Source organism: Dunckerocampus dactyliophorus, chromosome 3 (assembly GCF_027744805.1).
Source record: "Dunckerocampus dactyliophorus isolate RoL2022-P2 chromosome 3, RoL_Ddac_1.1, whole genome shotgun sequence".
In the NCBI taxonomy this organism is placed as follows: Eukaryota; Metazoa; Chordata; class Actinopteri; order Syngnathiformes; family Syngnathidae; genus Dunckerocampus; species Dunckerocampus dactyliophorus.
Window position 1 is genome coordinate 18,522,778 of NC_072821.1, and position 24,398 is coordinate 18,547,175.

The window sequence follows — 24,398 nt, forward strand, 5'->3', positions numbered from 1 at the left end:
GACTGGGGGAACGACATTGAACAGATAAAAACAAAGTGACTTGTCCTGCTTCAGATGAAGAAAACTTATTTTCCCTTCAGCTGCCCCATGAGACATTAGTTATCTTGGGATTCTCTCCAGCAACAAGGCACTTAATCTGAGTTTGTGCACTGTCAAAGATCCTCACATTCCTAAAAGTGGCGATAAGAGCTCCGACACTTACAACATAGATATACACCAAGTTTTTATTTCAATTTATTTTTTTTACCAAGTGGTCTCTCAATATTGTAGATGAGCTCCACAGAGGCAGACCTGATTAAAAACAACCCTGTGTGACATTATGCCCAAGTGGCTTCAAGTACTCTATTGCAATATATCCCTTACAGCATTCTCATTGAATTTGAAAAAGAATATTTGATTAAATTGGGACAAAAATGACCCCTTTCATAATGCCACTAGTGTTTTTAATTAAGTCATTAATTATGAAGATGTGCTGTGGTGGAATAGAACAGCGAGCATAGGCAGTGTTTTTGATAACTGAAGAAGCTGAGAGTGTTTCAACAAATTGGAAACTGTACACTGGCAATCTCCAGACATATTTTGTTATGTCAACCTTCTTTTCAAATATCTTTGCCATTAAACTATTTGATATATATTTCAATGAAGTTATACACTGGGCCCTGAGTTAGTGTACAACTTGGTTAGCGTGGTTTTTGTTTTTTTGGCCAGAATTTTGGCCAGATAGCGTACAATACGACGTGCATCTTGCTGTGTTATTAATACACATTATGAGTCCAATTGTGTTCTTAATGGGTTTTTTTTTTAATCATAAAACATCTTTGCTTGCTAATACATGGAAAGTTCTTCGCTAACAGCACAGTTACGTCACAAATCTTTGCTTTTCTTATTGATCACTGACACACAAAATAACCCTAAATGGAGCCAAAGAAAGTTGCAAATGTCAGCATTTCGATAAAGAAGGTAAGAAACACTATGGAATTCACCCACTCCGTGTCCAAGTGAATCTCGCTGCCACATCGCCATCTTAGTCAACAATCACATCTTCAATGCTATTTGCATTTTGAAGTATTTCAGCATGTAAGACTATAATTGTAAAACTATAAAAATTTGTTTTGTGTTAATATTTGGCTTTCTGGAAAGGAATAATTGGATTTACTTTATTCCTCATGGAAAAGATTAATTTGGTTATAGTACATTTTAGTTCGAGTCGGACCTTCTGGAATGGATTAATGACTCGAACCAAGGTTCCACTCAATCCCATGTGTAGGAATCTCAATTCCATGTTTCTGGAGACAATTAAAAGGGTTATCAGTGAGATTGTAGAACCGTTATATATATATATTAGTAACTTATTTCAGACTGGAAAATGTCCGAACAAAATGAAAATAGCTAAAGTGGTTCCAATTTTCAAAAATGGAGATAAACATCAATTTACAAATTATCAACCAGTTTCCTTATTACCCCAATTTTCTGAAATTATCGAGAAGGTATTTAATAACAGGTTGGACAAATTTATTCATCACAATTCATTACTAGTAAGTAGTCAACGCGGATACAGAGCTAACATTTCAAATTCTATGGCACTGATTGAAATCACCGAGGACATTACTAATGCTCTCGACCACAAAAAGAGTGCAGTTGCAGTATTCATGGATCTTACTAAAGCCTTCGATACAATTAATCACAATATTTTAACAAAAAAATAGAAAGGTACAGAATCAGAGGATTAGTTTTGAATTGGGTTAAAAGCTACCTAGCAAACAGGAAGCAATTTGTAAAGCTAGGAGAATACACATCTGCGAGTTTAAATATCACGTGTGGGGTACCCCAAGGGTCAATATTGGGACCAAAACTGTTCAATTTGTATATCATCAATTTGTATATCACATCATTTGTAAAGTGACAAAGGACTTAAAGTTGGTATTATTTGCGGATGATACCACTGCCTTTTGTTCTGGGGAAGCACACAAGAACTAATTGAAAAGGTCAAGGATGAAATGGTCATATTAGAGTCATGGTTTGATAAAAACAGATTATCCTTGAACTTAAGTCAAACTAAAATTGTCATGTCCTGTTTGTTTCAGTGCACACACTCCTGATGAGCAAGCTGATTGCTTACACCTGTGTCCAATCACCGGGTCCTTTATTAACTGCCACGAGGCAGCAGACGGGTGCCAGTTATTCCTCCGACTACTCCTGTGCACCCACAGCCTTCCTGCTCTCCTGGGACTTCATAACTGGTCCCTTCTTCTTACCTGTGCTACCTACCTGTATCGACGGTATTTATTGCTATTGCTAATGCTAATTTAGTCTGCTTGATGTTATTTCAGCAGCTTCCTTAGTTTTACCATGTGTTTTTTCTCCCTGCCTTTAGTTTTCCTCGGCAGTGTTTTTTGTTGTATCTATCTGGCTAGTTGCCCTGAGCATTTTCGTTACTGTTTTTCTGTACTTCCTTGGTTGGTGTTTTTGCCTCTTTTTGTTATTAAACTTTTTCTTTTTTACGCTGTGTGTTCAACTGTTCCATCCTGGGATCCGGAACCCGGCCTAGCCGGATCGTGACAAAAATAATGCTATTTGGAAATAGCAGAAAGGATATGTACGATCAAATACAAATAGACGGAGTGGATATTGAAAGAGTGAAAGAAAATGAATTTCTGGAGATTACAACAGATAATAAAAAATGAGTTGGAAATCTCATATCAAAAATATACAACCAAAGGTGGTGAGAAATACTTCAATATTGAATAAAGCAAAATTTGTTCTTGATCAAAAATCACTCCACACTCTTTATTGTTCTTCGGTATTACCTTATCTAACTTATTGTGTGGAGATATGGGGCAATAATCATAAAAGCAGTCTTCTCTGCAAAAAAGATCAGTGAGGATAATACATAATGCAGCGTATAAAAAAACAAACCTTTTTATTTTTAAAATCACAGATATTAAAATTTGCTGATTTTAGTAAATTTTCAAACTGCTAAAATAATGCATAAAGTTAATAATTTTTTTACCCAAAAACATATACAATATTTCTCTATAAGAGAGGAGAAATATGACCTTAGAGGAAAATTAAACTTAAAACAATTATATGCGAGAACAACGCTGAAAACCCACAGCATTTCAGTATGTGGAATTAAATTATGGAACGGACTGAGCAAGGAACTCAAACAATGTACCGAGACGAGCAAATTGAAAAAACAATACAAGCAGTTGATGTTTGCTAAATATAAGACTCTTGTAAGAGTCTTGAACTTGCTCTATTATGCTTGCCTTCATCTTATTTATTTATTATTATATTGATTATTTTATTTATTGTTCTGTCATGCTTGTTTTATTTTTTATTATTTATTTATTATTACACTGATTATTATATGGAATAATATTACATGGAATACAGGAAGTGAATAATATATACTGCACAAGATCTGGAACAAATGGGGGGTAGGATTACATAAACTTTGCTTCTTCCTACTCATTTTGGACGTGTGAAACTGTGAAATGATTCATGAGATGTATTCCATTGTAACCTGCATGCATTTTCAAATAAAATTAAACCAAACCACTGTAGATGTAATGTGTCAGCAATGTGTAGTGTACAGTCAGTGCTTGAGCATCTTATGATAAATGGCAAACAGACATTGATCTCTTAGTAATACATAGTCCAGTGTCATTCACATAGTGAAGTGGTATACCTTAGTATGTATGAAACATAACACAGATGTAAATTTGTGTGACTGAGGAGTGAATGAATAATGGGTTCACTTCACTGTGAAGCGCTTTGGGTACCTTGCTCTATAAAATCTAATCTATTATTATTACCTACATTTCAAAAACTGATTCAAGTAAACAAACAACAACAAAAACTATTCCTTGCTGCTAGTGGAGGGAAAGAAATGTCAGGAACGATTTGTCTAAGTTGGAAGGGAGAGTGCGAGAGAGAGAATGATTGTAAACATTGCAAAAGAGCGGCATGTTAATGAATGTGTTCCCAAGCTTGTTGGCTTCTGCACTAAAATATGAAAATAAGCCCTGACTTTGACACCTGGGATTCACTGTTCTCGGAATGTATAATCCTCAAGTGAGATTAGCATCGTAAAATAGATGCAAAACATTCTTTACTCTGCGTGAGTGGGTTACTCTGTACACAAACACATTTTAGGGCCGTGTTCTCATCAGCATTGGTCAAAATGAGGCCCTTGGGCATTGTTTGAGATACATAGTGAGGATGAAGCGCTGCACATCACAAGACACTGAATGCTGTCCTCAGAGTTTCACATGTCTTGCAGGTGGCTTGTGCATAATCTTAAAATGAAATACAGGGAGTTGTCTTCGTGAGCAGGACAGCGTTTCTTTCTTTGGCAATCAACATATCCTAATTACCCATTTTCTTTGGATCCTCAGAATGTGAGAGAGAGATGTCTAATTTTGGCTCCAATTAGAGACGGTCGCCTTTTCCACATGTTTCTCATTTCTCTCATTTTTTCCCCCACATTATTTTAACAAATTAATAACATTGTCTTCGTTCTGTCAGCTCCATTTCAGTTAATCTTGATTCAGGCAAATAAAGCACTCTTTAGAACGCTGTTAGATGGCAAACACATAGTATTGTGTGGCATCATTTGCATAGTCTGAGCTTTAAATGCAAATAGCTAAGTAATGCACAGACCTAAGGCCTGGATCAGCACCAAACCTTACCATCATACAGTAGATAGCCACTTTTTGCATATACAGTGGAACCTTGGTCAACGTCATTATTCCGTTTCAGAAGAACTCTAACCAAAATGTACTCTAACTGAATAAATGTTTCCCATAAGAAATAATGCAAACCAAATCATATATATATATATGAGATGAATGAAAAGTATAAATCAACATTGGTCACGTCTACCTGACAAGAAACAATAGGCCAGCGAGATCAATACGAACACCACCTTTGTGTTCTGCGATGAGTTATTTCTTGAATTCAATAGTGTTTCTCACCTCAAATCTCTGCTTCTCTTTTGATCACGGCTGTAAAATGATCTAAAATGGAGCCAAAGGAAGTTGCAAGTGCCAGGATCTGATAAAGAAGGTGAGAAACTAAGTGCCACATTGTGTGTTTGGCAACAATCACATCATCAATGAAGGTAAAAGTAACCCTAATTGTTAATTTACTGTATCCCTTTCATTTGTTATTTCTATGCATTTAGAATTGCTTTATGCACTTAACACACATTTTTATAGTTTTACAATTAGTTTTAACATTTCAACCACTGATGACATTGTTGATGGATGACAGTGCTGACTTCCAGTTCCTGTTTCCATCTAGTAGCAAATTAATAGACTGCTAATAAGGACATTTTGTGATTAAAAATACATTAAGTACATACATTAAATACATTAAATACATTAAATACATGGACTCACACAGCGGCATATTGTAAGGCCTGGTCACACCGCTCGAACTTTGCTGTAGCATTCCTGGAGCGGTGAAAAAAATTAATCACCGCTCGTAACCGTGCACCACTTAACAGAAGTTGGCCCCCGTTAAGGCAACGCCGTATACGCTCGGCCACCGCTGATGGTCCCTCTTACCACTCCGAAGGTTTTGAGCTGCACAAAGTATTGTGGGCCATTTTCCGCCACGGCAAAGTTCATCACCGCTCCAACAACGCCCAGTCAAAGTTTGGTGCCGCTAGACGCAAGTTCGTGGACGCTTGGGTCCGCTAGGCCAACGCAGAAATCTTGAACGCTGGACCACTGCTGCTTCGCCAGCTTTGCCCGGGCGGTGATTCAACGTTGCACAAACTTTGGTGGAGCGGCTGTAAGCGCTTTACGAGCGGACACGGGATTGCTGGAACGGTGTCAGGCGTTGAAGCAGCGATGAAGCAGCAATCCATTGCGGTGATGAACTTTGGTTTGGCGTTGGCATGGAGGTGTCGGAGGGGGACCAGAATTTGGCTATAAATACGGGGATAAATGGACCAGGAGCCCATTTGGAATAGCCGTTGAGTGCAGACCTCAGTTATATCGAATTTGCTCAAAGTTACAGTAAAACTGTACTACCATGGATGCTGAGAGACTTGCTATGATTGGTGCACTAGTCCAGCAGCAGAATTAGAACCTCCTCAGATTGCAACAAGCTGTTGACAGAAGAAGAGAGAGAAGGAGAGACAGAGCTGATGGTGGAGCTGAGGAATGAGGATACACGAGCCTTCCAGCACTTCATGAGGATGCCACCAGCCCGCATGCGCAGAACGCCGCTCTATCAACGCTCGCGTCACAGATAAACCAATGTTCGCTACCGTTAAACCAACACTAAAGCAACGCCGGCTTCAGCGGTGCACTGCTAGGACAACGCCCATGTTTTCCCATTTTGTGCGCGGTTACGAGCGGTGATGAAGTTTTTTCACCGCTCCAGGAACGCTACAGCAAAGTTCGGGCCGTGTGACCGGGCATGTACGGCAACATTTTGGTGTACATTTTTGACGTTAACTGAAAAACACGCTAACCGGGGCATATGCTAACCAAGGTTCCACTGTACCTGTTGTGTGCCACAAGTGCCTCCCCAGAATATTTTTTGCATTTATTACCCTACATTGATTTGTGGAGGATCTCCTCACTTTTTAATCAAACATTAAACTCAGGTCCAAACATAATCCACACATGCACAGTGGATTCAACAGCCATGTTTTTAGGGACTGAGCTGCTGCTGCTACTGCAATCACTATGTTAACACATATCAAGACTTTTATCTGGCTTGTCACCAAAATATAACGAGTACTTCATTGGCTCTCAAAACAGTTTGTGTTGTCATGCTGACACAAAGAAAGCAAACTTGAACAGATCCTTGGTTGGATATTGTCAGCTTGTCTGCTGCAGTGTCTGAGTGAGTGTGGAGTTAATACAGAACATGTCGTTTTTATGGCACTTTGGGAAACATCTGATTTAATGTGAAAATGTTTAATGTTTTCATTGTGCAACCCCGAAGAAGAATTAGCTCGACAAAAAAGTTGTCTCTGCTAAGAAGATAATAGTACTTTGCAAACAAAGTTATTGTTACCAAATGATTACAATGTGTATGAGTTAATTACTTTTCATTTTTAACACCTCATCCATCATTACGGAAAGAGTTGAATGTTCATGTGGAAAGAGCAGATGGTCCGGCCTGACCTTCTCCTTGATCCACACAAGTATGTGTTGTGATGACATATGTTTAACAAATACTAAGCCACGACTACTACTTCTGCTTGCTGACCAATTAACATAGTGGAAACAAACAAATCCGTCAATTCTTTGACAGAAATGTATGGCAAATAGTGCTGAGTCTTGTTTGATATTTTGTCAACGCATATAATGTGAGTGTAAGTGGAAAATGAGTAGTCCCGCTCACAGACTCATGGATTGTTAAATTTTAGCTGCTTATTTGCCATATACAAGACGACAAATATTAAGGCCGTCCTGAAGATAAAAAGGAAGTAAGGTGAAATTGGAATGTCTCATATGATCCCAGTTCATAGCAGACTACTCAGTATGACATGGGTGTCCATTTAATGAGCAGCTTCACACCTTGCCAGCTGCCTCCTTAACACTAACATATCTGTTCCTGTCACTTTAGGATGGCAGAAATGGAGCAAATTCATTTTCCCCACACTGTTACTGGACGTGGAATTTAGGAAGTGCCAAGGTGGTAAAGTCTCCTGGCGTACATTGAAACCGCTGTCACGGGTCAGCCTCAGGAGGGATGGAGCTGTCCTTTCCTGTTGTTTTACCTACCACATACATAATACACTTGATAGAATGAATATAGATTTTTTCCCTCATGTTTCTACATGCTAACTATTATATACTGTAACTGTTATAATGTATTATAGGATACAATCATAAATGGTCAGGCTAAAAGTCTCACGCGCAATGCAGTCGACCATAAAACTGTTTATTCTTAGGGGTGTTTACAAGCAGGAAACATCAGACCTATTGGACTATGAACCAGGACAGGGTGCATTGGCGTGGGAACCCAAGCCAAATGGGAAGGTTTTTGATCTGAGCAGGGCAAGGACTATATAAATCAGTGGAAACAAGAGGGGCCAGCCATGATGCACCAAGATGTTCTCCCTTCTCTAGGAGTCTGCTCGATATTCTAAATCTATTGCTTCAATCAATCACAGTATGGAATACATTGAAGATGGTGAATTTGAAATTGACAGCTGCTTGGTGAGTCTTTCTGTATACTATACATAAACGAACACGCTGAGAAGGGTGATTGTGGGCCTCCCCCTCATGTTTCTCCCTTCAGTGCCCAACGGCATTAAGACTGACGGTGCAATTACAAAAGTTAGTATCTTAAAATAGATCACCCATGAGTTAATGCAAATGCAAACCCCTTTACAGTATTCTCTAGCTTTCTTCCAGTAAAACCTGTAGCAGAAATATATATGCAAGTGGAGGATAAAACAAGGTTCTGTCAATGTCCTACGACGAAGATCCAATCTTTGCTAGCATTTGTTCTGCTATAAATCTAGCCAAAAAATGTTGTACACTCCTCCCAAAGATAGCAATAATTGTATGTGTAAACTGTAACGGCTTAAGGCTCTGTCCCTCTGCGCCGTTTAACAATTTCGTCTGGAAAAACTAAGGCGCATGTTTTTTTTTAACTTTTTTTTTTCATTTTTCAGCTGGTTCACAGCCAGTTTTGGATAGCGTTCGACAATTCTCATGTATTACTCTGCCGTTTTGTTTTTCTTCCTGACTTTTAGACTTTTATGGCCGTTGGGCACGCAAACAGGCCACAGAACTCACCATACGTGTGCTTAAATATTGAGATTTTTTTTTTACAAATAGTAGACCTTACTCAAGCACGAAACATCATTACTTATTAATATATTTTAGAAAACCGTGATAGAGTGAAGCCGCAAAATTCCAAGCGTGAAGTCGTGAGGGACGACTGTACAGTACATTCAACGACACTTAACGTTAGCAGATAACCTTAGCCACACCACTATCATTAGCTGACAACAAACATGAGTAATGCACATGCGTGTGTGTTGCATGGGAGGTGGCTTGCCGCGTCGGAGCAGAAGGAGGGAGTAATATACACAGTCAAGGGTTTGCCAAGCAGACAGCACCTTTTAAGCAGACGTTTCTCAGACATATTTGGACATTAGTCATGCTGTTCTGTCGTCTACGGCCAAAAAAGTTCTTTTGGCACCGTCTGATGTACAGTAAATATTAAGACAGAGGTAGACAGAATTGTTCAACGGCAGTATGGGACAGAGCCGTTATACGTACTTTTAGATACATCACTTGTAATGGACCTGTTAATAAAATCAAGACTTGCCTTAGTAAGCTGAAAAAGAGGAACACATGATTTTGATCTGTTCATCAAAGTGGAGGTCATCTACTTTTTAAAGAACTGATATAAGCTTCCACAATGTTCGCACATCACTGTGTATACACTGAGACTTCCAATTGATTTTTATGTCTTATGCCGGAATACAGAACATGAAGAAATGGCGTAATTAGCAAATTGGAAAGACTCTTCTTGGTGTAGGAGTGTCATGACAAACCTTTGAGACACTGGTTAAGTATTTCCCCGTATCTCCCCACAGTAACTCAGATATTGTAACAGCAGAGCAAGAGTGTGGAGTAGACAGTGATTTTGGTCCAGAATGTGATTTGCCATCGCTTCGCAGCTTGAATTTTGGGGCTTCACTCGATCATGTTTTTTTCAAAATAAATAAATAAATGAATAAATAACTGAATAAAAACAATAAATGGCTATTATTATTATTCAAAAATTGCATATTTAAACAAATTTTATGTATTCTTGGCCTAAATTCTGCATTTTCAAGTATAAAAATAGCCAAATTAACACAAATACAAATATATAAGACTTTCAGAAGACAGATTCAAAGACGTGATAGATAGTATTCTATATTGTCAATAGGTGTCAGTAATGTTACACTGATGAGACAATAGCCACCACAGGAAGTACTCTGTCCAGAAAAAAACAAGAAGAAACTCTCTCAATGCTAACTTGTGAGTCTATGTAATGTATTTTAATGTGTAACATATAATACAAGTGTAAAGGTGACTATAAGGGTGTTATTCCATGTTTAGAGTGCGCTAATAATATTAAAAAACGTATTTAGAAGGTCATTAACAAGTTTTCCATGCTCTAAGTACAATAATATTCCGTTTCTAAATAAGGAACGCTACTTCGAGGAAGTGCACTCATCACCATCGTGTCTGGAACCAATCAACCGTGATAAATGAGGGATTAGTGTATACTTAATGTGAGATTTTGTCATCTATTACGACTCCTAAAATTTTGTTGTCTTGTACTGTAAATAGGGTTGGGTATCGTTTACATTTGATTTGATTCTGATTCCAATTCCTCGTTTCAAGTCCGGTTCCTAACGATTCTCGATTCTGATGCTTTTAAGAGTAAGGGTCATAAATGTTTGTATGGTTTAAATGAGGGCGCTATCCAGAATTAATTTTGGAGGAAACAGAACTATGTTCTGTTCTATCAAGTAGATATGAAATCTGACTATGTTTGAAACTGGACTACTATTTTTTCTACTACTTATCCCATTATTACATTATCTCATTAATTTTCAATGTATTCAGCTAGAATAGTGTATTTGGAATACAGGAAGGGAACACATTTATTTATTGCAATTTATGTAAAAACGGACGGGTGATAGGATTAAATAAGCTTTGCTTCTTCCTACTCCTTTTGGACATGTGGAACTATGAACTGTAGTATGTGATGTATACCAATGTAAGTTGTATTTAATGTTCAAATAAATTAAACCATTACCATGTCTGAACTTCTCCATGAATTGTTTAATGATATGAACTTTTTTTGTATCAACTGTGCTATGAATTTCTCACAGGACTATTTTCAACCAGTATATAAATATCAATGTAAATGTTGAAGTTGCTTTCTGCACGAGTACACTTTATCAAAAGTTGTTTACTTTTGAAAAACGAATCCACATATGTTTATGCGTCAGTGAGTGTGTGATGCTGCGACCACTTAAACATGCACAATCAAACAACTTGTAAAAAATGTGTCTATGAAGAGTCCACAGGCTAATGATATCACTTGGCACTAGTATACTTCGTTTGCTTCCTCAATGCTGGCGTAAGTTTTTATGACACCCTCATTTTGTTATAAGTAAACAGGATGTAGCCAACAGAGCTCTTCTTTTGAAGGCTGGAAGCGTGTTGTGTGGGTTGAGAAGGTGTCTTGATTGTTGCTAAACGAGACTAGCTGTGCACATGAATAAACTTACCTCCTAGAGCCCTCGCTCCCGTCCTTTATTTACACCGAATTTCCACACCAGACAGCCGTCATTTATTGTTTGACTTCCCTGATTCTGACGACTTTGAGGAAGTTCCACGTAGTGCATCAAAGATGAGGTGGTATTGTTATTTCCACACCATGAGTCCAGGTGTGTTTAATCATGTTGACTCTTCTTTGCATGATATTGTGTTGCAAATGTGGCAGTAAGTTGACCAGTCTTTTTTTTTTATGATGGTAAGCCAAACTTTTTAGCTGCTTCTGGCTTGTGGGGGTGTAAGGCTACATTTGCTACATTGAATACATTTATATCACACCAACACACACCGATTAATTTACTATGCAGTTGTAATAGACCTCAATAGTAAGTTTCTGGATGCTCACAATATTCATAAATTCAATAAAGTCATCCCTCATTTATCGTCGTTAATTGATTCCAGACCCAACCGCGATAAGTGAATTTCCACGAAGTAAGAGTCCTTATTTATAAATCAAACATTTTTGTAGTTAGAGCATGGAAAACCTGTTTACGACCTTCTACAAGCGTTTTTTAATATTATTAGAGCCCTCTAGACATAGAATAACAACCCTATAGTCACCTTTACACTCACATTACCCAATATAGTAGATATAATTTTTTAAAAAGCAATTTAAGATGTACATAAGACTCGTGCTCATGTGTGTTTCAATAAATGTCTTTTGGACGTGTGGACAGGAAGTGACGTTGCGGATTCAGAGTTGAGTTTTAGCTGGAGTACAGCCACAACAGTAGCCCATTGTATTTGTATTATGTTATTGATGTTATTAATGTCATGTTGTCATGTTATTAATATGATTATTATTATTGTTATTATGCCTGTTGTGAGATAATTCAAACTTGCAGTAATTGTTATTTGGAGCGGTCAAGTCTTGTGCGTGTGTTCCTAATGACACCTAGTGACCAGTGTAGAATACCGTTCAAAGTCCTTTAATCCCTTAAACTATATTTGTATTTTAGTTCAGTCATTTTTATGAAAATGCTTAATTTAGGCCAAGAATATTGCTCCATGTGCAAATTTTATCGACTAATAATAATAGGCCAGAGTCAATCACAAAACAGCCATGATTAATTAATTTTTGAAACACCGTGATGGAGTGAGGGCACAATGTTCGAACCGCAAAGTGGCGAGGTACAACTGTAGATAGCTGTCAGCAAACAGCAAACAAAGACTATGTGCCCAATTAATTTTTTTACATTCTCCTTTTTTCCCAACCTGAATTACTAAATAAGTATTTAAACATAATGAATCATAGCCAGGACAGCAAAATAGTAACACAGTGGAGCCTGGTTAGCGTCATTAATTACGTTCCAGACTAACCGATCCCCCGCAGCAAATTTACATGTTATAGACCCTGTGTATAGCAGTCACCTGTCCAACGCGGCCAGCGGCCACCCATTTTGTCTCCCTCGGTCAATATCTGACTGCATATAGCGGCCAAATTACCAACTCAAGTAGAAGCTTAATGCACGAAAAAGTTTTGTTTTTCAATCAATGAAGCCGTCCTGTGTAGACTTTAATTACTGAGTCCTTGCTCAAACACAATCATTCACAAGATCCACACAAACTGTCAGTTGTTCCACATAAAAAAGCCGTCTTCTTTTGAACTTGCTATTTCCTGGTCAAACATGTAACTTTAAGGAACAGGACGTGCACGACAATAAAAAAAAAAAAAACATACGCTAGCATGCATGCGGCAGCGGGAGCAAAACTGAGTTCGGTTGTACTTAATTGAAGTACTTTAGAATGTACTCACGTTATTTTTCATCAATCCTCATCCACAAATCCATCAAAGTCCTCATCTTCTGTATTCGACACAAAAAAAGCCGTCTTCTTTTCCGTTCGCTACTAGTCTGTTAACTTGTCAGTGTTATTCAGCTCCGAAGCAAAGAAGGAAACTTCTCCTGTTGCTTCTGCCAACTTTATTTATTGAACGCGGCTACCAGAGAGCAGCTCAGAACACACACACATCTCTCAGCATCGTCTCTCCTTCCTGCTTGCCCACAAGGCAAAGGTTAAACAAGCCCCACTACATAGCTGTCCAGGCAATGCCTGTAAGAAATGACACCGTTTATTTCCTGGTGTGCACTGGCCAATACTGTAATGCCGCTTGTTGTGAAGAAGGAGAGACTCACGTCGCCGATGCACTTTAATGGCTTTATTAACAGCGGAGAACACTGCAGGACTTTACATCCACGCCAACATAAACACACTTCCCAACTCTCTCGAAACTCACAGCTAGCACTGAGCTTAGCTCTCCTGCTCGGGACGCCCACCGTCACTTCCCGTCACTTCCTGATGAACTAAAGCTGTAATGACACTCTGCCGTATAAAAAGTAAAATATTAAAAACAAGCATAAGACATTACTAGCACAGCTTTGTTCTGTGGGTCGTGGATAATAACAAGCCTAGTAGATTCAAGATTCATAAGTTTTATTGTCATATGCATAGTAAAACGGACAGTGATACCAAGCAATGAAATTCTTATTCTGTTTATTCTCCCAAGAAAAGAAAGAAAACCGAACAAAAAGAATAAGAACATCAGTATTGCTGTACAACTTTTATCCACAGTGCCCTCTACTGGTCAACATTTTTATTATTTTTTTTTCATTTTTTTGTCCTCTACTGGTCAACATTCAAACTGGACGCCAACCTGTCTATAGAGGCCACTTGTCAATAGCGGCCACTTTTGCAGACTCCCTCTAGTGGCCACTATATATATATATATATATATATCTTGGCTCCTTTGTCATACTAGTGCAGATACTAGTGAAGATAAAATTTTGATTTAATATTTTTTCCTTTCACAATACTGTTAAAATAAAAGGACGGGAATAGTTAATGATGTAAAATAGCATGATCGCAATTAGAGAAGGAAGACAGGAGGAGACACAAGGCTCACACAAGGAAACGCAGTCCATGCAATTATTCTGCAGTGATCATCTTTGAAATGTTAAGACACATCTCTGTGGCCCGTCCCAAGAGTTAAACACTAAAGCGACGTGAGTGGCCAAGGGAAATAAGTGGGCCCAGTCTCAGCTATCACACAAAAGAGAAGTAGCATCATTACAGAATTAAGAAGTGTGTGTCAAAGCCCCAGGGGGCTCATGTCATCCACCAATGTCTACCAGTGGTTATCTTACACCGAAGGTTTCCTCAATGACAATGTATTATTGCTCTCTCTCCTGTCACTGCTTTCCTTTCTCTTGCCTCCCCCACTGTCTTCACTATCTTGTGCTGTCGCTCTACAATCCTTCTTGTAAGTGCCAGTGAACTGTGCCTCACAGGTCTAAAAATACCTGCCCCTTGACAATAGTTGGAGCATATATGAGACCACTACCTGTTCTATTTGGGCCTACTTTTCTGGATCATCTTCACCAGCCCCATTTATTTCTCCTTGAGCTATGTCATGCTAATCAGGTTGTTACGAACTCTAACAGGACACTTATGACCTATACTTTCCCCCATAGCTGAAGAGTTATAGTCAGGACTACATACAGTTAAAGGGATAGTTCAGATTTTTTGACATGAAGTTCTACAACATCCCCATCAGCAGTGTCCTACATCAACAGTGACTTACCCCCCATGAATGTTATTATATTGTCTTGTATTGTCATTTTAAATATCAAAAGTTAGAAACTGAAAAGGAACGTACTTGAAGTACTGATACATGTCAGTCTCCACAGTCCAATAAGCAGGATGCTTGAAATGCAAACAATTTCCCCTCAAACAAATGTAGTTAGCAGGGTGTCCCTGTCTTGTTATGGTTTCAGGACACAAGTAATTTCCTGAATCGACGAATGCAATTGATTTGAGTTGCATTCAATTGAATTTCTCACAAAATGCAATCAGCAATCACAGGCACTATTGATTTGAGAAGAAGTCCTAATTTGGACAAAAATAGCAGACTCTCTTTTAACAACATGTACAGTCATGCTGTCCTTGTAAACGCTCATTCAGATAGATAGGTAGATAGATGCAACATTTATTTTTTCATAGCAAAAGATGAACAATTTTTTATTGAAAGAAAAGGGTATCAAAATTGAATTTGAACAACTACGGGAGGTGAGACTGAAAGAGCATGATTATTGTGAAGGTGTGCCAACAAATGGTCACTGAATATAAAATTTCAATCACATTATCCAGCATTTCACCCAAAAATACATTTTTGTTTCAAAATGGTATTAATGTACCATTTTATTGATTGGTTGGATGGGTAGATATATAATAATAAAGACAGAAACTCAATTAGTGAGCTACAAAAAAACAACTCAACATATAATAAAATGGAAGTAATAAACATTAACATAGTTTTAAGAGGTGGGTTTTGGCATGAGTCTTGAAGGTGGAAAAGTCATCGTTGGATAGACAAATGCACATGTACAATGTGTGCACGCGTGTGTGCGTGTGTGTGTGTAGATGTCTGTTTGTGTGTCTTCAGAGGCTTTGTTAATGAGCCGAGGTAATCAATGCCAGAAGAGATTACTTTGATGGACGTCTTTGAGAAAACAATGTGTCGTGATGACCTCTGTCTAAGGAAACCACAAAGCAAGGAATCCAAACAAGAAAAGTGACCTTCAGCAGGTTCCAGCTAGCACACAATTGACCCATTAAATCACAGCTTACACATGTGTTGCTTTAGCTCACCTTGAAGAACAGAAATAAAAGGTTCAGAGATTGTGAAAAGCACTTTATGTAATTATGACTGACAATGACCCCCTTGAAGTGCCAGCTCAAGCTTTAAGCCCCAAAAAGGTTACAATCAAGATGAAAAAAATAGTTTTACCAGTTTATTACATATAATACCTTTAAATTCACAAAGAGAAGAAACAAGTCAGTTGATCAATTCCTATAAAAATAGACGTAAAACAAGAGTAAAATTAGCCTCTCTATGAACTCGAAATTATCATTTGAATTCATCATTTAGTTGAATGGCGTGAAAGCATCCCTCGTTTATTGTGGTTAATTGGTTCCAGACTCAACTGTGTGTGAATTTCCTCAAAGTAAGATTCCTTATGTATGAATCCAATATGTTCGTAGTTAGGGAATGTGTATAGAAGAGCACAATACACTAACATCACTGACATCTAGTGATCAGAGGAGAATACTACACATGGTCACGTCATGATCACTGAATGCGTCTTCTGAATGTCTATATTTGTATTTTGGTTCATTTAGCCATTTGTATGCTTGGTTAAATTAGGCAAAAACATATATAAAATGTGCTTAAATATGCATATTTTTTACTAATAATAGGCCATATTCAACCACAAAAAAGCCCGACTTATTAATATATTTTTGAAAAACCATGATAGAGTGAAGCTACAAAGCGCAAAGTGGCGTGGGATTACTGTACTGAGCTAGCTTTTCTGCATTTTCTTGTGCCTCATAATAGCACAGGAGTGCAGTGAAAACCGTCTTACAACCTTTATCATTTGTTAAGTGAGTGTGACACAGTATATGCATGTGCAATATGTAGACTATTTTGCATTTAGTGTTTTCTGTGCACTCAAGCATGGTGATTTGGGTAGATGTGTGTCTCACCACCCTCGAAGCTTGATATTGTTGCTTGTATAATGACATCACAAAGAATCATTTGTATTTGGCAGTGAAGTAAAGCTATTACACTGCTGTGCTTGTCATGCTACCCATGTCGCCATCATACATGTTTAATGGGAGGGTTACTGCAAAATCATGGACAGCACGCTGTGTCTAAGCAATTACTTTATAGTGAGCAAATAATATGCATAATGGAGATGAGTCTGAACGGATCTTCCTGGGTTGCGCATACTTTTGTTTTCAAGTTGCAGTGCAGTTAAGACGGGGTACATTTAGTGACACCCGTAAAGTAGAAATGAGGTAGGACTTCATTGCCTTCATGCAGACCAGTAGTGCCGTTAGCTGGCATGGGGCTGCATCTGTGTCTGTTCACCCATCTGAATTATATGTATCCGTATCCATTTGTTCTGGTTCTGGTTTAACCGGGCCGCACGGTGGCCAGGTGGTTAGCATGTTGGCCATATAGTCAGGAGATTGGGAAGAGCTGCGTTCGAATCTCCGGTTGGGCATCTCTGTGTGGAGTTTGCATGTTCGGTTAAATGGCAACTCTAAATTGTCCATAGGTATGAATGTGAGTGTGAATGATTGTTGGTCTCTGTGTGCCTGTCCAGGGTGTACCCCGCCTCTCGCCCAAAGTTAGCTGGGATAGGTTCCAGCATACCCCCTTGACCTTAATGAGGATAAGCGGCAATAAATATAGCAGAAGTTGTTATATTTATTGTTTATTATTCAGGCCAAACATTTGGACACACCTTCTCATTCAACGTGTTTTCTTTGTAGATTCCCACTGAAGGGATCAAAGCTATGAATGAACACGTGAAATGATGTACTTGACAAAAAAGTGTAAAATACTTCTAAATATGTCTTATTTTAGATTCCCCAAAGTAGCCACCCTTTGCTTTTTTGATAGCGCTGCAAACCCTTGGTGTTCTCTCAATGAGCTTCATGAGATAGTAACCTGAAATGACTTTTCACTTCACAGGTGTGCCTTGTCAGGGTTACTGAATGGAATTTCTTGCCTTGTTAATGTGGTTGGGACCATCAGTTGTGTTGTGTGTGTCCAAACTTTTTACTGTATATGTGTACTGTGTATGTGTGTAGGTGATCTGTAAGACTTTATTATTTAATTTTTTGTTAATGATCTGTGTGAAGTTGCTGCGATTGGCTGGCGACCAGTCCAGGGGAACCCCGCATCCGACTAATAGGGAAAGTGAGCTGGGATTAGACCGTCGTGAGACAGGTTAGTTTTACCCTGAGTCAGCTGGGATAGGGTCCAGCATATCCCTGCGACCCTAGTGAGGTATAAGCGTCATAGAAAATGGATGGATGGATGTGTGAAGTTGGTGGTTCATGCAAACATCCAGTAATGGCAAACAGCGAAATAATGCCTTGTTCGCTGTAGTTTTCTCAAAATGTACTACATACTACGTACAGTACTACGAGCAAAGTTTTCCAACTGACTTTATATCACCAGCTAAATTAGAATCAAGCAGACAAAAAAAAAAAACAGTGGCCGACCTAACGCGAGCCCAATGCACTGCGGACGTAACAAAACAAGTTTACCAAGTAACTTTAGATATGAGTTTAGCTGAGGAAAACCTAAAGAAAAAACCCAGTCCGGAGTGGAGGCAGTGACCAACGCGACGCAAGCCATTTTCAACTCTGTCTTGTCAAATGCACCGCGTACGGAATGAAACAAGTCTACCAATTAACTTTAAATGTCATATCATATCACAGACTGAAGTAGAGCAAAATATAGAATGTGAGCTGGAGTTGAGCCAAGCAAGCAGAGAGTCACTGTCTGTATTGTGTCTGTGTGTGAAAGAGTGAGAGGCATGCCTCCTCTCTCTGGCTGTAGCAAGTCTGTCTAGGGAGGGGCGGTCACAGAGCATGAAGAGTGACGATGTACAGTAGTTACCCAATGAGGGTTTTCTTTCATCACGATTACGGATAATGACGAGCTGTACTTGTTTCAGGCTCGTACTCGACAAAAATGCACTATCCGTAACGGATACTCGTTTTAGACGAGTATCCGGCTCATTCCTAATTGTTAGGTCTATTTTAGGGGCCGGGATGGGGTGAAACATACAGTATGAAAACAAAAATTTGTCCCATAACAATTAATTTAAATGCATTTAATCCATTGCAGACACCCAAATGTGTTAACACAAAACACATTTTACAGTAGTAAAGTAGTACAGAGTACAAGTCTAGTTTTACATGCAGAAAACAAAGCAAAGTACTGTTGAGCACGCCTGAATATAAGCCGTACCCACCAAATTTAAGGAGAAAAAAAAATTGTGTATGTATATATACAGTATATATACAGACCGCACTTGTCTCTTAAGTCAGTCATTCAAAATTTTTTTGAAAGATCCTGAGCATTATTGGACAAAAAAGACAAGTGGTAGACCCAAAAAAAAAAAAAAAAAAAAAAATCACACCTGCGCTGAGCCGGAGGATCCAACTGGCTGTCCATAAAGACACAGGGCGGTCTTCCACCCAAATTAACCTTGACGATCCAGATGGCTTCCAACATTACTGGCATGACAAGGAGATCCCACCTGAGATGTTTTCTACCCGGCACAGTGGAGGGGGGTCCATCATGATCTGAGATGCTTTTTCATTCAGTGGAACACTGGAGCTTCAGGTGGTGCAGGGTTGTCAAACGGCTTACGTTTGCAGATGTTGCAGCGGGCATCCCTCATGACAGAGGGCCCTCGTCTGTGTGGCTTTTCCACAGGACAATGCTGCAGTTCACAATGCTCGCTTGATGAAGGACTTCTTCAGGGAGAATAACATCACTCTTTTGGACGATCCTGATTGTTCCCCTGATTCAAATCCCGTAGAGAACATTTGGGGATGGATGGCAAGGGATGTTTATAAAAATGGCCATCCGTTCCACACAGTTGACGCCCTTCGTGAAGCCATCTTCACCACTTGGAGCAATGTTCCCACTAGCCTCCTGGAAACACTCGCATCAAGCATGCCCAAAGCAATTTTTGAAGTCATTAACAAGAACGGTGGAGCTACTCATTACTGAGTCCTACTGAGAACATTTTGTGTTCTGGTTTAGAGAGTTTTTTGTTATTTTTTGAGCGATGGTCTTAAACTTTTGATCAGCTGATAAACAGCTATTTCAGTTTAATAGTTGTTTACAATCAATTACTTTTTCAAAGTGCTTTTTGTCTCACTCCCCCTTCTTGCTTTTGCATATTGTAGCTCTACTTAAAACCTCATTAAGATCCAAATGTGCAAAATGCAAATTCTAGCAATTTTTCAGCTGGTCTTAAGATTTTGATCAGGAGTGTGAGAACATATGAACCACTCACACATAATAAAGATGATTAAATCATTCCCTGGCTGAAAGAGCCACTATCCATTCTTAACAAAGACCGAGTCACCAACATGTGAATGTTTTGTTTGGGCACTCGATTCCGCAGACTAGTTTGTTAGGCGCATTGTTTGGCTGTGCAGTAATCGAGACTGTGTGAAAACCAAAATATATTTTTAGCAATATTTTTTGTTGAAAACCGAATCGTATGAAAACCAAGGTTTCACTATGTATATATACACTTCCAGGTCCTAAGGCACCCCCGTTACCCCATCCTTACAACCTAGCAGATGTCATAGACGTTGTTGTTTTCCAAATGAGTAGTATTATAGCACCAAAAGTTGTTTATGCCCATCTGTCTCCTTATTCATGACGTTATAAGCATGTGTCTGTTGCACTACAAGTGATGTAAATACGTCCTTGATATCTTATTTCAGAGACCAGAGCATCCGGATATGTAGAAACTCAAACCACATTATAAAGAGCCCCCCATGTTTTTTGGGTCTTGATTTTAGGTTTTCTTTGCTTTTCAGACTTAAATGTAATTAAGATGGATATGACATTCAGATTTTCATCTGGCAGTGTGACAAAAGCTGTAATGTTAAAATGTAAAGAATTGTAGTTCTGAGCTGAGTTGATGTCAGCTGTGTGTTCAGCAAGATGGTTTTGACTGAAAAACATGAATTCAATCAGGTACTGACTGAGAAAATCCCCTGAAAGTTGCTGCAGTTTGAAAATGTTACTGTGTGCATTTATTGCATGAATAGGCCTTCGCAGGTGCCAATAATTAATGTCAAAACATCACAGACTGGTAGAAAATCGAGGTATGGTGATATATTGTTAAAGGCATAGGGATAGCCCTGCGATTGGCTGGCGACCAGTCCAGGGCGTACCCCGCCTGTCGCCTGAAGTCAGCTGGGATAGGCTCCAGCATGCCCCCGCGACCCTAATGAGGATGAAGCGGTATAGAAAATGGATGGATGGATGGATGGCATAGGGATACATTGGCTTATATAGAAAGTATTCACAGACGTATACAAGTGATTGGTTGATGAAGTGGATGGTTTGAAATGTGAGAGCATCATCTCATATGTGGACTGCATGCATGTTTAAAATAGTATATTTAACAGTAGGGGTGTAACAATTCCTCTACTACATCGATGTATCCATTTATATTCCTATGATTCAACTACATTGATCTGCGTTCAGCAAGTTGCCATTCCGGACGACATATATCGATCAAACACTGTTTAAAAGGTAATCAATCGATTGCATTGATAGTAGGAAATAAAGCATTGGATTTAAGCATAGCAAGCTTTATATGGATTTGTGTTTTTTTTTAGCACTTTTAATGATAAAGACATTCAATGTTACTCGATTCAGTCTATCCGTCTGTGACGTAAATGTGGCATGGCTGATGGTGAGCGAGAAATAATTAAGCCACCATTGCGGTCCAGTGTGTAGAAACACTTGGGCTTTTGCAAAGAGGGAGATGTTCTAAATATGTCGCTCACTGTTTGTAGGATATGTAAAGGTCAAGGAAAACACCACGGCAACACCACAAATTTCTCCCACCACCGTGACCTACTAAGGTGCCGTGGGATTTCACACAACACTGACCATCCAAGCACCTCTTTCAGTAGCAAGTAGCCGGTAAACCTACTTTTACTTCAACCTGAAGTAAACAATCATATAAACAAATCACAAATATAAATAAAAGCCACACCGATCAATCTGAACACATTTGCTAATTCATACTGTGTTTATTTTTTTCAAATACATTTTTATCCATGTACTCCACTTACATCCAATGACCTCTTAAAGCTTGATTTGTGCATTACTGGGATGTACTGAATCTGAAGCACAGTTGACTACACATTGCCCTACCGGTTGAACAGCTACAAGCCAATGACAGCATGTTCTGCACTGCTGCTTGCAGGATTATCTGTAAGACTGTCAGAACATTAGCTCAGTGATCGGGCCTGTGGCTCACTCTTTATTATGAGGCCGGGGACTGGCTAAGGGTGTTTCTGAAGATGTTTCTCTTCTTTTATCATGGTGAATATATTAGATGTTATTTAAATATAACACACATATACACACATGTATATATATATTTCAATGACATTATTACAATACATGCCATGTAACTTAATACTTTATATGTTACAATAATTATGACGATGCCACAGCATTTTCTTTACATTCAATTCATTTTACTTAAAAATTAATTGTTTCTGACTAAGACGTCATAATGAAAAAGATGACGAACATGGGGCCAAATCTGTGTCATGACAAAACTCTTGTATTGTGGTGCTCCGCAAAACAAATGCCCACTTGATCTTCATTCTAACTATCCCCCAGTCGCTAATGAGCATTTGATTGGTCTCCGTGCCATGGTGGAAGAATTAGTCCATGGAATAATTATTAATTTCTGTTCTGCATCTAGTGTCCTTGTTTGTCTGAGAAAGGCAAAGACTGCCTGTGTACGTGACATCTCCCCTTTCGCTTGTGACTCATTTAAGCTCTTGCCCCATTTCATTCTCCTGGTCCCTCATCCAATCCTCATTTTTGAGATGTTTCTGTGACACAGTCAGCCTTGTGCAAGGGGTCATTAGCACAGCTACCATTAAATAAGTGAAATCAATCCCGAAAACAGCTGGCTCCCAGGAAAAGGAGGGGGGGATTTGGGAATATACCGAGAGGCTCAAGCAGAACATATTGATGGGGATGTTGTTCTGGTGTGAGCATGTCTGTGTGTTTGTGTGGCTGGTTGATGGTAGAAGGCCTCATATTAAGGGCTTTAGATTGTTCCCAATCTTTGCCACAGTAATTATGATGTAAGTGGAACAACAGCGTGAGGTGTGTGTGTGGTAATTAACCCCAGGCAGTTGAAAAATGAGTCTAATGAGTAGAGCGGGACACTGAATCTGTTCAATCAATCCTTTCTTTTTTTCTTTTCTGGAGTGTTTAAATTTATCAGTGACCTTGTAATTGTTAAATGCAACACCCATTTGAACCCATTTAGCAGGCAACAACACTTCATTTATTTTTCTGCCAAGTTTTCCAGACAATGAAAGCAAATAAGTCAGATTTCACTTTGTTTCTGTACGTTATTTGTGTTTGGGCAATCTACTTGCAAATTTCCATTGGTGGTCACTCACTGGAGCTCATTTCAATGTCAAATTAGTACAGTCAACTGATCAAGCCTTGCGATTTTTGATAGATAATTAACATGAAAATTAAACAGCAATTTATAACCCCAAATTCCAAAAGACGAGGGTAATAGAGTGAATCATACATTAGGCTCCAGTGACTGAACTTCATTATACAGATAGTATTTTCAGCTCAACTAAACAAAATAAAATGGTCAATTAAGTAAACCTTCATTGTATGCAATTAAAACAACTTGCATAGTAATTGCTAATTACAAAGCAAAGCACAATTTTGATACTTATATGTTAAATATATTCGCATTACAATCTACTGTATGTGTTTGTAAATCACCTGTAATTAGACATTTCAATTTAGATTTCATTTATCAATTAATAAAAGGTTCATTACATCATTAAACAAAAAGGTCCAATATGAACTGTATCATGTACAAGCATTGTGGATCATTTTTAAGACTGACACATAACCAGCAGAAAAAAAAAAATAGTATATTCCGAATCTGGATGTCTCCAGCAAGGAGCAAAGGTCTTTCGGGGGAGCTGAATGACTCAACACCCCATGGACAGAAAGTCAAATTAATCATCTCAGCAACAGAATCTGTGAAAAATTGGGGTGTAAACTGCAGCCAAACTCATGACTAAAGATGCTGTTAATGATGCCAATCAGACCAGTGTTCACTCATTAAAACCAGGCCAGCCTGCCAAATTGCCAGGCTCATTCTCAGTAGGATAAAGCATTGAGATAAGATATAAAATACTAATTGGAAACACTTTTAGTTGACTAAAAACAGTAGATCAGATAGTATAGGTAAACAGAATGTTAGGAGAAGTCTAGACTGCTTTACTTTGAAGTTAGTTATTTCCATACATTGTGAATTTAGCTCTTCAATCAGCAATAGTCGAAGGTGAGATGGGCCTCACTTGGGAGGTGCCAGAAGACATTATGTAGAGGTGCAGCACCTTGACAAAGATAAAGCAGAACACTATCAAAAACACAGTCTTCTA